The 14524-nt window shown below is 41.1% G+C and overlaps 1 long non-coding RNA gene across 9 annotated transcripts in view; it reads right to left on the bottom strand.

The window, feature by feature from the left end:
* The window catches only part of LOC149747030 (uncharacterized), a 31772-nt gene that overhangs the window by 6318 nt on the left and 10930 nt on the right, over nucleotides 1-14524 (bottom strand). The window lies entirely within an intron of this gene.

The following is a 14524-nucleotide window of genomic DNA, read 5'->3' as shown; positions in this document are numbered from 1 at the left end:
GGGGGGAAAGTGCTCAGCTGTACGTAGTTGGCAACCCCCACAGGAACATGTGCCAGCCGGGTGAGGTTGTGTGTATATCACACCTCCTGTAGAGTTGCCCTGTCTGGGTGTACCTGCTGCACTGCCCACCCAGGGAACAGAGCACAGGTTAGAGTACACATACACTACCCGGTCACACATTCTCACACAGACAGCCAAAAAGATTGGTATCTGGTGGAGAACGGGTAGAGTAGTTTCTCTGAGTGCAGCCCGTTTGCACAGTTATGCTGCCATGGAAACCCTGAGAACGCCTGTGAGGGCATCACTACCCAGTGACGTCATATATGGAACCTTTGACTTGAGGGGCAGGCTTGAGGAGGAGGGGCAGTTTTGTGGAGGAGAACAGGGTAGAGGCAAAGGTACTCTGCCTCGCCCCTCACCCCTGGGCCTCCCCACCCACGCCCCAGCCTAGTAGACACCCCACGTGGGGCGTGCCGGTGGGCTGGCACAGCCGCAGGGGCCACAGGAGGGCAAGAGACACCCATATTCTGAGTTTGGCTTGAGAGACAAGATTAACGTAAGAGACAGCTAGGTTGTATGGCACTGACCCTAAGAGGCAGAGATTTGTGTGGCCTGGGGAATCAGGGAAGGCTCCTTGGCAGTCGGCCTGAAGGACAAGTGAGATTTGGACCCATGCGGAAGAGAGGGAAGACATTCCAGTTTGGAAGAATAAAGGAAAAGACACACTCTTCTCGACCTTGTCGTGCCCCAAATATAAATCCATAGCACCCTCACATTTTTACAACTGAGGACTTAAAAAAACCAAGAGGCTACGGGGCCTACCCAGTGTTACACAGGTAGTGGAGAGGTGTTCTGCTCAATGGTTAGGTTCATGTCGGGGCTCCAGATTTACAGCTAATAGGAATGTGAGGACAAGCTCATGCCATTTCAAATATTTCCAAGTGATACCGAGAGAGATGTTAAAGGAGCAAAAGGAGGGTGCTGAATGACCTCACAAAGTGGAAATGGTGGGCCCACTTTTAACATGAAATTGAAAACAAATTCATGACACAAGGACATAATAGAAAATGACAACATAATCATTACACTCCCCTCTCCCCTAGAAGTAAAACTCATTAGAATCCTCTTTCTCTCCACCATGAAAGGATGAGAGAAAGACTCAGCAGCAGCTCCCATGAAAAACATGGTCAACAGTGTGAAGAGGTGTTTCTAAGACGATTTGGTCCGACTCAGAGAAGGAAAGAGACAACTCTGCCCTTAGCCTGATCAAGCCTACGGGAAGGAACATTTGCGGCAGGCTTTGATAGTGTGGCAATGAGAGACAACCTTCTTTAGGAGGGGACTCCCTGTTGCCGACCTCGAAAAAGCAAAGGTGGGACATTCGTTCACTGGGGCTGTTGCAGAGGCGATGTGCCCGGGAGGTAGAGACTGCTTCGACTACCATTTTAGAGGTTGGACCACCCTGGTTGAAAACCACAGCACCTTCTATTCCTAAACTGCTTGAATCAGCGGGTGCACGTTAGGACACACGAAGTCAGGCCCCATTTGGAGCAGATTGCCTTTGGGAATGGTAGAATGTAAAATGTGAAGGGGAATGCTCTGGAGGAGCTTTGTCATGGCAGGTGGGCCAGCATGAGACCACTCAGATTCTCCAAGGCTCCAGAGATTACTTGGCTGGGAGCATCCCTCTGATGTGGTGGGGGAACTTCTACCTTAATAGGACCTGGCTGGGCATCTGGGAGAGGCAGAATAAATGGTTTATTAACTACGAGAGCGAGAGACTCACCTGGGGGGTTCCACAAAAGCACTTAAAAAGACTTGTACCTGGATTCTTGAGCCAACCCCAAGAAAACTTATCTAGATGTGGAGTAGGGCTCAGGAAGCTGCACTTTTAATAAGCTTCCTGGGCAGTCCCACCACAGTGGTCCATGGATAGAATGACCAAATTACTGTGTATTCTCGGTTGCTTTTGGGAGTCAAAGCGGGCAATATGAGAAACCGCAGCAGCCCTACGTATAAACAGGGAATATTCAAGGCAAACAGAGGTGTTTAGTTATTCTATGCATGAATCAGATTTGAGAAAAGCTAGCCTGCTGGTTAAAGAACACAACCCTTACGACAGACAGACCAGATTCTGTCCTACTTACTTGTGTGATTTTGACCAAGTTCTTTTATCCTTCTGACTGTTTCTTCATATGGAAAAGAGCTATGGCTGTACATTTAGCACAATATTCTCTTTTGGCAAAAGTTGCTCTGGGTCCATGTGTGCTCTCTGCAACGTAATCCTTTACAGTGCGCAAGCATTTTTAAGTTGTTTGGTGAAGTACTACACTTGACTTTTAACTGTCCATTACTTCGGGCAAAGCTTATGTAGTGCTGCAGAGACTAGAACCTATGCAGAGATAGTGAGAGGATGTTATAAGCTTATTCTGCCGGTTTATGAAAAACTTTTAACCTTTTCTCCTCTTCCTCAACCTGCCACCAAGAGATGAGAAAGAAGGCAGAGCCTGGAAATGCACACCAGGCAATACTTCTGGGGAGTTAGTTGGAGCGGGAGGGCTGACGCCTGAGCCCAGCTCCGCTTAGCCGTGCGGGTCCGCGGCGTGTCCAGCGGCTGTGGCGGAACCCGAGGGTGGTGGGCGTGGGCCCGTGTCGCGGCTGCACTGGAGCGGTGAGTGAGGGCCATGGGCCGTTCTTGCGCGGCCGCCACATTCCCAGACCGCCCGCCAGCCCTCCTGGTTCCTTCGCCGCTCCCCGCCGCCGGGAGCCGGGAGCCCAGAGAAGCCCGCAAACGGGCACCTGCGCCCGCCGCCCGGAGATACACCAGAAATACATCTACACGAGGAACAACTCCTACATAACACCTACTGAACTCTGGCAGAAGACCTCAGACCTCCCAAAAGGGAAGAAAGTCCCCACGTACCTGGACGTGTGGATGAAAGGCTCTTGGTGCTGCAGCCAGGAGGCAGTGCTGTGCCTCTGAGGTGGGAGAGTCAACTGCAGGACACTGGTCCACAAGAGACCTCCCAGCTCCACGTAATATCAAATGGCGAAAATCTCCCAGAGATCTCCATCTCAACAACAGCACGCAGAATCACTCAACGACCAGCAAGCTACAGTGCTGGACACCCTATGGCAAACAACTAGCAAGACAGGAACACAACCCCACCCATTAGCAGAGAGGCTGCCGAAAATCATAATAAGTCCACAGACACCCCAAAACACACCAACAGACGTGGACCTGCCCACCAGAAAGACAAGATCCAGCCTCATCCACCAGAACACAGGCACTACTGCCCTCCACCTGGAAGCCTACACAACCCACTGAAACAACTTTAGCCACTGGGGACAGACACCAAAAACAAAGGGAACTACGAACGTGCAGCCTGCAAAAAGGAGACCCAAAACACAGTAAGAGAAGCAAAATGAGAAGACAGAAAAACACACATCAGATGAAGGAGCAAGATAAAAACACACCAGACCTAACAAATGAAGAGGAAATAGGCAGTCTACCTGAAAGAGAATTCAGAATAATGATAGTAGAGAGGATCCAATATCTTGGAGATAGAATAGACAAAATGCAAGAAACATTTAACAAGGACCTAAAAGAACTAAAGATGAAACAAACAATGATGAACAATGCAAGAAATGAAAATAAAAATACTCTACATGGGATTAATAGCAGAATAACAGGCAGAAGAACGGATAAGTGACCTGGAAGATAAAATAGTGGAAATAACTACTGCAGAGCAGAATAAAGAAAAAAGAATGAAAAGAACTGAGGACACTCTCAGAGGCATCTGGGACAACATTAGACGCACCAACTTTCAAATTATAGGGGTTCCAGAAGAAGAAGAGAAAAACAAAGGGACTGAGAAAATATTTGAAGAGATGATAGTTGAAAACTTCCCTAATATGGGAAAGGAAATAGTTAATCAACTCCAGGAAGCACAGAGTCTCATACAGGATAAATCCAAGGAGAAATACGCCAAGACACATATTAATGAAACTGTCAAAAATTAAATTCAAAGAAAACGTATTAAAAGCAGCAAGGGAAAAACAACAAATAACACACAAGGGAATCCCCATAAGGTTAAAAGCTGATCTTTCAGCAGAAACTCTGCAAGCCAGAAGGGACTGGCAGGACATATTTAAAGTGATGAAGGAGAAGAACCTATAACCAAGATTACTCTACCCAGCAAGGACCTCATTCAGATTTGATGGAGCAATTAAAAGCTTTAGAGACAAGCAAAAGCTGAGAGAGCTCAGCACCACCAAACCAGCTTTACAACAAAGGCTAAAGGAACTCCTCTAGGCAAGAAACCCAACAGAAGGAAAAGACCTACAATAACGAACCCAAAGCAATTAAGAAATGGGAATAGGAACATACATATAGAAAATTACCTTAAATGTAAATACACTAAATGCTCCCACCAAAAGACACAGATTGGCTGAATGGATACAAAAACAAGACCCATATAGATGCTGTCTACAAGAGACCCGCTTCAGACCTAGAGACACATACAGACTAAAAGTAAGGGGATGGAAAAAGATATTCCATGCAAATGGAAACCAAAAGAAAGCCGGAGTAGCAATTCTCATATCAGTCAAAATAGACTTTAAAATAAAGACTATTAGAAGAGACAAAGGACACTACATAATGATCAAGGGATCGATCCAAGAAGAAGATATAACAATTGTAAATATTTATGCACCCAACATAGGAGCACCTCAATACACAAGGCAAATACTAATAGCCATAAAAGGAGAAATCGACAGTAACACATTCATAGTAGGGGACTTTAACACCCCACTTTCACCAATGGACAGATCATCCAAAATGAAAATAAATAAGGAAACACAAGCTTTAAATGATACGTTAAACAAGATGGACTTAATTGCTATTTATAGGACATTCAATCCAAAAACAACAGAATACACATTTTTCTCAAGTGCTCGTGGAACATTCTCCAGGATAGATCATATCTTGGGTCACAAATCAAGCCTTGGTAAATTTAAGGAAATTGAAATTGTATCAAGTACCTTTTCCGACCAAAACGCTATGAGACTAGACATCAATTACAGGAAAAGATCTGTAAAAAATACAATCACGTGGAGGCTAAACAATACACTACTTAATAACGAAGTGATCACTGAAGAAGTCAAAGAGGAAATCAAAAAATACCTAGAAGCAAATGACAATGGAGACACGACGACCCAAAACTTATGGGATGCAGCAAAAGCGCTTCTAAGAGGGAAGTTTATAGCAATACAATCCTACCTTAAGAAACAGGAAACATCTCGAATAAACAACCTAAACTTGCATCTAAAGCAATTAGAGAAAGAAGAAGAAAAAAAGCCCAAAGTTAGCAGGACAGAAATCATAAAGATCAGATCAGAAATAAATGAAAAAGAAATGAAGGAAACGATAGCAAAGATCAATAAAACTAAAAGCTGGTTCTTTGAGAAGATAAACAAAATTGATAAACCATTAGCCAGATTCATCAAGAAAAAAAGGGAGAAGAGTCAAATCAATAGAATCGGAAATGAAAAAGGAGAAGTAACAACTGACACTGCAGAAATACAAAAGATCATGAGAGATTACTACAAGCAACTCTATGCCAATAAAATGGACAACATGGAAGAAGTGGACAAATTCTTAGAAATGCACAAGGTGCCAAGAATGAATCAGGAAAAAACAGAAAATATGAACAGACCAATCACAAGCACTGAAATTGAAACTGTGATTAAAAATCTTCCAACAATCAAAAACCCAGGACCCGATGGCTTCACAGGCGAATTCTATCAAACGTTTAGAGAAGAGCTAACAGCTATCCTTCTCAAACCCTTCCAAAATATAGCAGAGGGAGGAACACTCCCAAACTCATTCTACGAGGCCACCATCACCCTGATACCAAAACCAGACAAGGATGTCACAAAGAAAGGAAACTACAGGCCAATATAACTGATGAGCATAGATGCAAAAATCCTGAACAAAATACTAGCAAACAGAATCCAAGAGCACATTCAAAGGATCATACACCATGATCAAGTGGGGTTTATTCCAGGAATGCAAGGATTCTTCAATATACGCAAATCAATCAATATGATATACCATATTAACAGATTGAAGGAGAAAAACCATATGGTCATCTCAATAGATGCAGAGAAAGATTTCGACAAAATTCAACACCCATTTATGATAAAAACCCTGCAGAAAATAGGCATAGAGGGAAGTTTCCTCAACATAATAAAGGCCATATATGACAAACCCACAGACAACACCATTCTCAATGGTGAAAAACTGAAAGAATTTCCACTAAGATCAGGAAAAAGACAAGGTTGCCCACTCCCACCACTCTTATTCAACATAATTTTGGAAGTTTTAGCCACAGCAATCAGAGAAGAAAAGGAAATAAAGGGAATCCAAATCGGAAAAGAAGAAGTAAAGCTGTCACTGTTTGCAGATGACATGATACTATACATAGAGAATCCTAAAGATGCTACCAGAAAACTACTAGAACTACTCAATGAATTTGGTAAAGTTGCAGGAAACAAAATTAATGCACAGAAATCTCTTGCATTCTTATACACTAATGATGAAAAATCTGAAAGTGAAATCAAGAAAACATGCCCATTTACCATTGCAACAAAAAGAATAAAATATCTACGAATAAACCTACCTAAGGAGACAAAAGACCTATATGAAGAAAATTATAAGACACTGATGTAAGAAATTACAGATGATACAAATAGATGGAGAGATATACCATGTTCTTGGATGGGAAGAACCAACATTGTGAAAATGACTCTACTACCCAAAGCAATCTACAGGTTCAATGCAATCCCTATCAAACTATCACTGGCATTTTTCACAGAACTACAAGTAAAAATTTCACAATTTGTATGGAAACACAAAAGACCCCAAATAGCCAAAGCTATCTTGAGAACGAAACACGGAGCTGGAGGAATCAGGCTACCTGAGTTCAGACTCTACTACAAAGCTACAGTAATCAAGACAGTATGGTACTGGCACAAAAACAGACAGATAGATCAATGGAACAGGATAGAAAGGCCAGAGATCAACCCCCACACATATGGTCACCTTATCTTTGATAAAGGAGGCAGGAATGTACAGTGGAGAAAGGACAGCCTCTTCAATAAATTGTGCTGGGAAAACTGGACAGGTACATGTCAAAGTATGAGATTAGATCACTCCCTAACAGCATACACAAAAATAAGCTCAAAATGGATTAAAGTCGTAAACCTAAGGCCAGAAACTATCAAACTCTTAGAGGAAAACATAGGCAGGACACTCTATGACATAAATCACAGCAAGATCCTTTTTGACCCACCTCCTAGAGAAATGGAAATAAAAACAAAAATAAACAAATGGGACCTAATGAAACTTCAAAGCTTTTGCACAGCAAAGGAAACCATAAACAAGACCAAAAGACAACCCACAGAATGGGAGCAAATATTTGCAAATGAAGCAAGTGACAAGGGATTAATGTCCAAAATTTATAAGACGCTCATGCAGCTCAATGACAAAAAAAAAACAAAGAAATCCAAAAATGGGCAGAAGACCTAAATAGACAATTCCCCCAAAAATTACATGTATATTGCAGTATAACTGCTTTACAATGGTGTGTTCGTTTCTGCTTTATAGCAAAGCGAATCAGTTATACATATACATATGTTCCCATATCTCTTCCCTCTTGTGTCTCCCTCCCTCCCACCCTCCCTATCCCACCCCTCTAGGTGGTCACAAAGCACCAAGCTGATCTCCCTGTGCTATGCGGCTGCTTCCCACTAGCTATCTATTTTACGTTTGGTAGTGTATATATGTCCATGCCACTCACTTTGTCATGGCTTACCATTCCCCCTCCCCATATCCTCAAGTTCATTCTCTAGTAGGTCTGTGTCTTTATTCCTGTCTTACCCCTAGGTTCTTCATGACATGATTTTTCTTAAATTCCATATATATGTGTTAGCATACAGTATATGTCTTTCTCTTTCTGACTTACTTCACTCTGTATGACAGACTCTAGGTCTATCCACCTCATTACAAATAGCTGAATTTCATTTCTTTTTATGGCTGAGTAATATTCCACTGTATATATGTGCCACATCTTCTTTATCCATTCATCCGATGATGGACACTTAGGTTGTTTCCATCTCCTGGCTATTGTAAATAGAGGTGCAATGAACATTTTGGTACATGACTCTTTTTGACTTATGGTTTTCTCAGGGTGTATGGCCAGGAGTGGGATTGCTGGGTCATATGGTAGTTCTATTTGTAGTTTTTTAAGGAACCTCCATACTGTTCTCCACAGTGGCTGTACCAATTCACATTCCCACCAGCAGTGCAAGAGTGTTCCCTTTTCTCCACACCCTCTCCAGCATTTATTGTTTCTAGATTTTTTGATGATGGCCATTCTGACTGGTGTGAGATGTGTAATACCAAGAATGAACTGCAATGTAGACTATGTAATGTAAACAGATGTAAACTATGGACTCTGAATGATTATGATGTGTTAGTGTATGTTAAACAGGTGTAATAAATGAACCACTCTGGTCGGGGGATGCTGATAATAGGGGAGGCTATGCATGTGCAGGGGCAGTGAGTATAAGGGAAATTCCTGTACCTTACCCACAACTTTGCTGTGAACCTCAAACTGCTCTTTTAAAAAGTATAAATAAATAATAAAAGAGAAATCATATCCTTCAAGAACAACGAAGTGGGGGAAGAAGGGGTACGTCTCCGTCAGAGAATTATTAGCACTGCTTTCCCTTCTACTTAGGGCTCTAAGGCATTAGGGCCATATGCTACGAACAACATTCAAACCAAAATAACAAATGAAAGATTACCACTACTAAGATGAGAAAATGGATCTGTTGAGATGGGGCACGGTGCTGAATATATCTACTTCCTTTCCCTGATGGTTCAAAACACTGCTAACTCCCTGCCACATCCTGGTAGAGAGGCTGGTTTCACACACTTTCCAAACCGTAGAATCTAGAAATACATATTCCAACAAAACCTTAACTAGATATAAAATTACTCAAGCAAATTGGAGGTAGTATGGAATTCATTTTTAAATTGGCTTTTGGCTGAATATAAAAATCAGCAGTTTAAAGGCCCAGAATAATTTTCAGCAACTAAGGCTTACGCATAACTAAGAAACTCATTAGCTTCTTAAATTCTTAAATTTTCAGAGCCTGTGAAAGCAGTATAGCCTGGCTATATATTTCAACCAACACTCAAAGCACGTAACACCAGGTAGCATCAGAAAATTTTTTAAGAAATTGATAAAATGCCTCAGCTGCCTGCTGGAGCAGAGGGAGGAAACAGAGCAGAAAAAAACAAAAGACAAATACAACCAATAACAAAAGCAGTCATCTCACAAACTTTTAGCTGAAGGCCTCCCTCCAGATTCTTGCATGATTTCCTCCTTTGCCTGATTCCTTTTAGATGTAAACATTTATATGGTGATCCTACGGTAAAGTTTTATGTGAGTCACCAGTTTGTTCTATATGTCAAACAACCTAGTGCCTTCCACATATTCTTCTCCTGTAACTCAGAGGAGAACAAGACAGGAAACCTGTACTCTCTCAGAGACAAGACTCTGCCAACATAGGCCAACTTCCTGAGAAGATGAGGGTTCCCATCTTTTTAATTTGCTGGTAAATTATTGTAAAGGCAGACTTATTTTGTTCTTTGTTTGTTTTGACGGGACACCTAAGTCAGCTTGAAATTACCTTTGATTTCAAACTCAAGACTAAACTTTATCAGACAGAACAGGAATCTGCCCAGTTCTGCCACTTGCTAACCAGGTAACATTTGGAAAGTAACAGTAACTGAGTGTTTGCTACTAAAGCACCGTTCAAACTGCTTTACTTAGATTCATCCATTTAATCCTCAAAAACACCCTTTGAGATGAGACGCAAGTAGACAAAGTAACTGTGTGAGAGAACAAGTAACCCACTCAAGATCACAGAGCTGGTAAGACAAAGAACTAGGATTAAACCAAGGTAACCTTTTTGCCAGAGCCTGTACTCTTAACCACTTTACTGGTAGGTTTAAAATTTTTTTAATGTAACCCACTATAAGAAATATGTTCTACAGGGCTTCCCTGGTGGTGCAGTGGTTGAGAGTCTGCCTGCCGATGCAGGGCACACGGGTTCGTGCCCTGGTCCGGGAAGATCCGACATGCCGCGGAGCTGGCTAGGCCCGTGAGCCATGGCCGCTGAGCCTGCGCGTCCGGAGCCTGTGCTCCGCAACGGGAGAGGCCACAACTGTGAGAGGCCCGTGTACCGCAAGAAAAAAAAAAAAAAAAAAAAAAGAAATATGTTCTACAACACAACCCAATACATATATATTTTATCAATTAAGACTCACCTGTAACTTGAGAGTCTTTGTTATATGTATAATTGAAACCAAATTTTATGAAAATATACTTATTCATTTTATGCAGTACACTGGTATTTTTCTACTGTATTTTATTGTTTAAAATTCCTTGTCAATCCTCACCAAACTGATTTCAACTTCCACTGAGACTCATGACCTGAACTTTGAAAAACAAGGTACTACATTTCTTTTTACCACCATGGGAATTTTGTGAGGATTAAATATGATCATGTGTACAAACCTTTAGCACAATGCCTGACACAGACTGTGCACCCAGTGCGTGATAGTGATTATTACTGATCTTGTAAATTAGCAGTAAGTAAGGGAGGCAAGGACACTTAGGGGGAAAACCTGACTGGAGTATAGGTGAATTTATGGCCTGTTGGCATCTTTCCCGGGCAGTGAGATAGGGAATTTCCCCAGTATTTTCAATTTATATTGTAATGGAAATCCACATTTAGAAAGAGACCTGGCTTGTAGCTAACTCTGATTTCCTCTTCTTCACTATAAAGGGCAATTTACAAGTTGCTATGCCTCTCTGCTGGAACCCTCAGTAGACCCAATTTTTGCATTTATGTTCCCATCCCGCACTACTCTGGACACTATGAGCTTTACGAAATTGGTCTTCAGCTGGGGAGGTGCACTCATTTCCTATTGATGCTTTAGTAATTACCACTACCTTAGTGGCTTAAAACAACACACACTTATTATCTTACAATTCTAGGGCTCACAAATCTGAACCAGATCTTACTGGGCTAAAAGCCTTTCTGCTGGCTCTGGGAGACAATCCCTTTATGTTTTCCAGCTTCTTTTTAGATGCCAGTATTCCTTGGCTCTTCTTCCATCTTTAAAGCCTGCAAAAGCAGGTTGACTCCTTCTCACATCAAATCACACTAACTCTGACACTGATTCTTCTTCCCTGAATCTTCTACCTTCGTCTTCCATCTATAAAGGATCCTTGTGATTATACTGGGTCTACCTGACAATCCAGAATATGTTCCCTATTTTAATATCTTTGATTTAATCACATCGGCAAAGTCCCTTTTGCCATGTAAGGTAACATTCAGAGGCTCTGGTGATTAGGATGTGGACATTTGGAGGGGGAAGAGGGTCAACTATTCTGCCCAACACAGGAGACAAACCTTACAAAATAGCAAATAAGATTTAACAACAATAACACATAACATTTATTGAACATTTACCATACAGTAGGCATTGTGCTGAGTGCTTTACCTGCTAACTCATTTCCTTGTTGAGAAACCAAGGCTCCAAAAGATCAGAGAGTGTCAAACCTAGGTGTGCCTGACTTCAAAGGTCATGCTCTCAACCACTTGACTACATAATTAGGTACTAGATGTGTGTACAGTTAGTGGTTTGCAACTTCTCCCCAGCAAGTACTCCTTTTTCTCTTTCCCCGCAAGAACCATATTTTGAAAAATTCTGTATGTTAACTTTTTTCATTAATCAAAGATAATTCTAACAGCTGATAGCTTTGAGCTAACCTGTTTGCCTCTTTGGATTTATATAGTTCCAGCCAAATAATGCAACTTAATATTTTATTTAACATATTTTGGCATCATTTTGGGATACTGAAGCATAACCCACTTTGTAGATGCCTAGGAGTTCAGAGAAGAAGGAAATCAATGGGGATGGGTGGAGCAGTCAGAAGAAATAGGGTCTGACTTCAGTCTCAAAGAAGCACAAATTTCACATAGACTAGAGAAGAGAGAAGATCATGAATGAGAAGTGAGAACAAGTACATGTAGGAATGAGACATAGGGAGCTTGTTAGGAGAACTGGACAAAAGAAATTAAAGAAGAATAAATAAAACATTGAGGCTTTGAAAGATAGGTAAATAAGGTTAAATTTAACCAGACAGGAAAATGCAGAAGCTGGAAAATTTCTGAGCAGGAGCCCTTGGGCTTGGGGAGATTAATCGGCTAGAACAAAGAGCATGAAAGGAGGAAGTGAGAGATTGGCAATTGTAATTCACCTTCCAGGAGGGAAATTGGTGGCTGGGAGGCATAGAAAGGGGTAGAGACTAACTTTTCACTATACCCCTTTTGATTCTTCTAAATTTTATACAATGTACATGTATGAACTAATGTCATATATAGATACACATATGTAATGTATATAATGTATAAGTAACATATAGAAGCAGACATGTATGTACGACTATCATTACTGACCCAAAATACCATATAATAAAACTACACATCTACTTTTAGCACACTTAAGAATTAAGGATAAACCACTCCTCAGTTGTACTCTGCACCCCGCAACGCCTGCCCTGAGTAGAGCAACTTCAGCAATTTTCTCATTGGTTTAAAAAATTGATCCTTTAGTCTCTGTCTACCTACCTCATCCTAAGCATCAACTCCAGGTTGGGCTGGTGCCCAAGCAATTATATACTGCTCTTACATGTTTGCCCAACTTGAACGAGAACCTACTTCAGAACTGACTCAGAAATCTCACAGGATGTTGCCATTCACCCCCAGGATCAATGATCAATAAGAGAGTTATAAGGTCTATACCTCCTGGCCCAGCTCAAGGTCCTGACTCAGACAATGCCTGCTAGCTGGCCTCATCCCCACATGAGGAGCCCCTCATCCCCTAGGCTCCACTTCATCACCAGTGTATTGGCATCAATATTTATCTTTTCAAAGGAAATCGTTTACCTCATAAATCAATAGGTATCCTGTTGTTATCAGTTGTTTTGTTTTTAAGAGCTAATTAATGAAATAACTTCATCAACGATTTTGTGGGAAGATGTAGAACCTTTGTACTTTCTGAATAATCTATGTTTTATTTGTAGTGTTAGAAAGCTCAGCAGTGAAAGCAAGTACCCCATACTGCCCAGGCACACAACCTGCTGCATTAGCGCTCTGAGCAGTAACTGACACAAATGGACGACTACAGAATTATTCTAATGTTTTGAGGTTTAGGGAGAGTTGCATTAGAAAACAATTCCTTCATCATACTGTGACTTCATTACATTCAAAGCCATAGTGGCTAGCTCTTATAGTTTAGAAGTTATACATGAAGATGACATAAATAAATACAAGATACAGCAGGCAGAGGAGAGAGATAATAAACCAAAACTGACTGACACAGCTAGATCCTAAAAGCCAGCTTGGTTACTCTTTGAACATGTTGCCAATTTTCATCTGTAAGATAACACGCTATATTGTATGAATGAAAGTGTTACATCTAATTATTTGATCTGCCTGTCTTATGTTAGTTACTGGAGAAATATTTATTGAGCTCCACACAGATGAGTAATTTTAGAAACCATGTTAGTAGGGAAACATGCAAGAGTGGAATAAGTGCTAAGCCTCTAAAAACTGTTCTCTCTTTTCTTAAAACTCCTGGAAGGCAGGAAATACCCTGTGTTTTTCTATATGTGCCTTGTGCAGTGCTCACCCTCAAATGACACTAAACTAGAACAAAGAAAACCTTAAAGAAGAGCCATGATTCAAAACTAAAATTAATTAGTATGTCACAGTTCATAAAGTACTTCCCTTATGGATGAGGAAAGCAAGTTTCAGTAAGGATAAGCAATGCAGGTACGAAAATAGAGACTGGGGTTAAAACCAAACATGATCTTGTTAACGTGTTTTTATATGTGTGATTAAGGCCAAGCCTTTGCCCGTCTACCCACAAATTATAGGTAAGATGTTACAAACTCATATTATGGAACCTGACTCTTAAAACATTTTATTGCCCAGAGTGTAGTGAGGTACAGACTTCATTCACCATGCTATTGCTTCTTTGCAACATACACACCCACCATTTGTCCTGGTGGGACATGGTTCTCATTCTTGGATTTTGTAGCCCTCTCTAAAATGTAACAAAAATTCTCTGGAAACAACGAAAAATGATTCTCTCCTTTGAACTGACCTTCAGATCACCTCTTTCTGTAAGTTTTTCTCAATCATTTACACTCTACAAAATAATAGTGATTAAATTCCTCGTTCACTAACTCTCTGGTAACTTCCATACTTCAGCATGAATATAATTGAACCTCTTTACTGTGTTTCTGTTAAATATTTGCGTGCATAAACATATGTACACTCTGCTACGTCTCCAATGATAGCATCTTAATAACTG

The sequence above is a fragment of the Delphinapterus leucas genome, chromosome 17 (genome assembly GCF_059928025.1).
Source record: "Delphinapterus leucas isolate spDelLeu-1000000601 "Yukka" chromosome 17, BTC_Dleu_Yukka2, whole genome shotgun sequence".
Lineage (NCBI taxonomy): Eukaryota > Metazoa > Chordata > Mammalia > Artiodactyla > Monodontidae > Delphinapterus > Delphinapterus leucas.
This window is presented reverse-complemented; position numbering and strand designations above follow the sequence as displayed.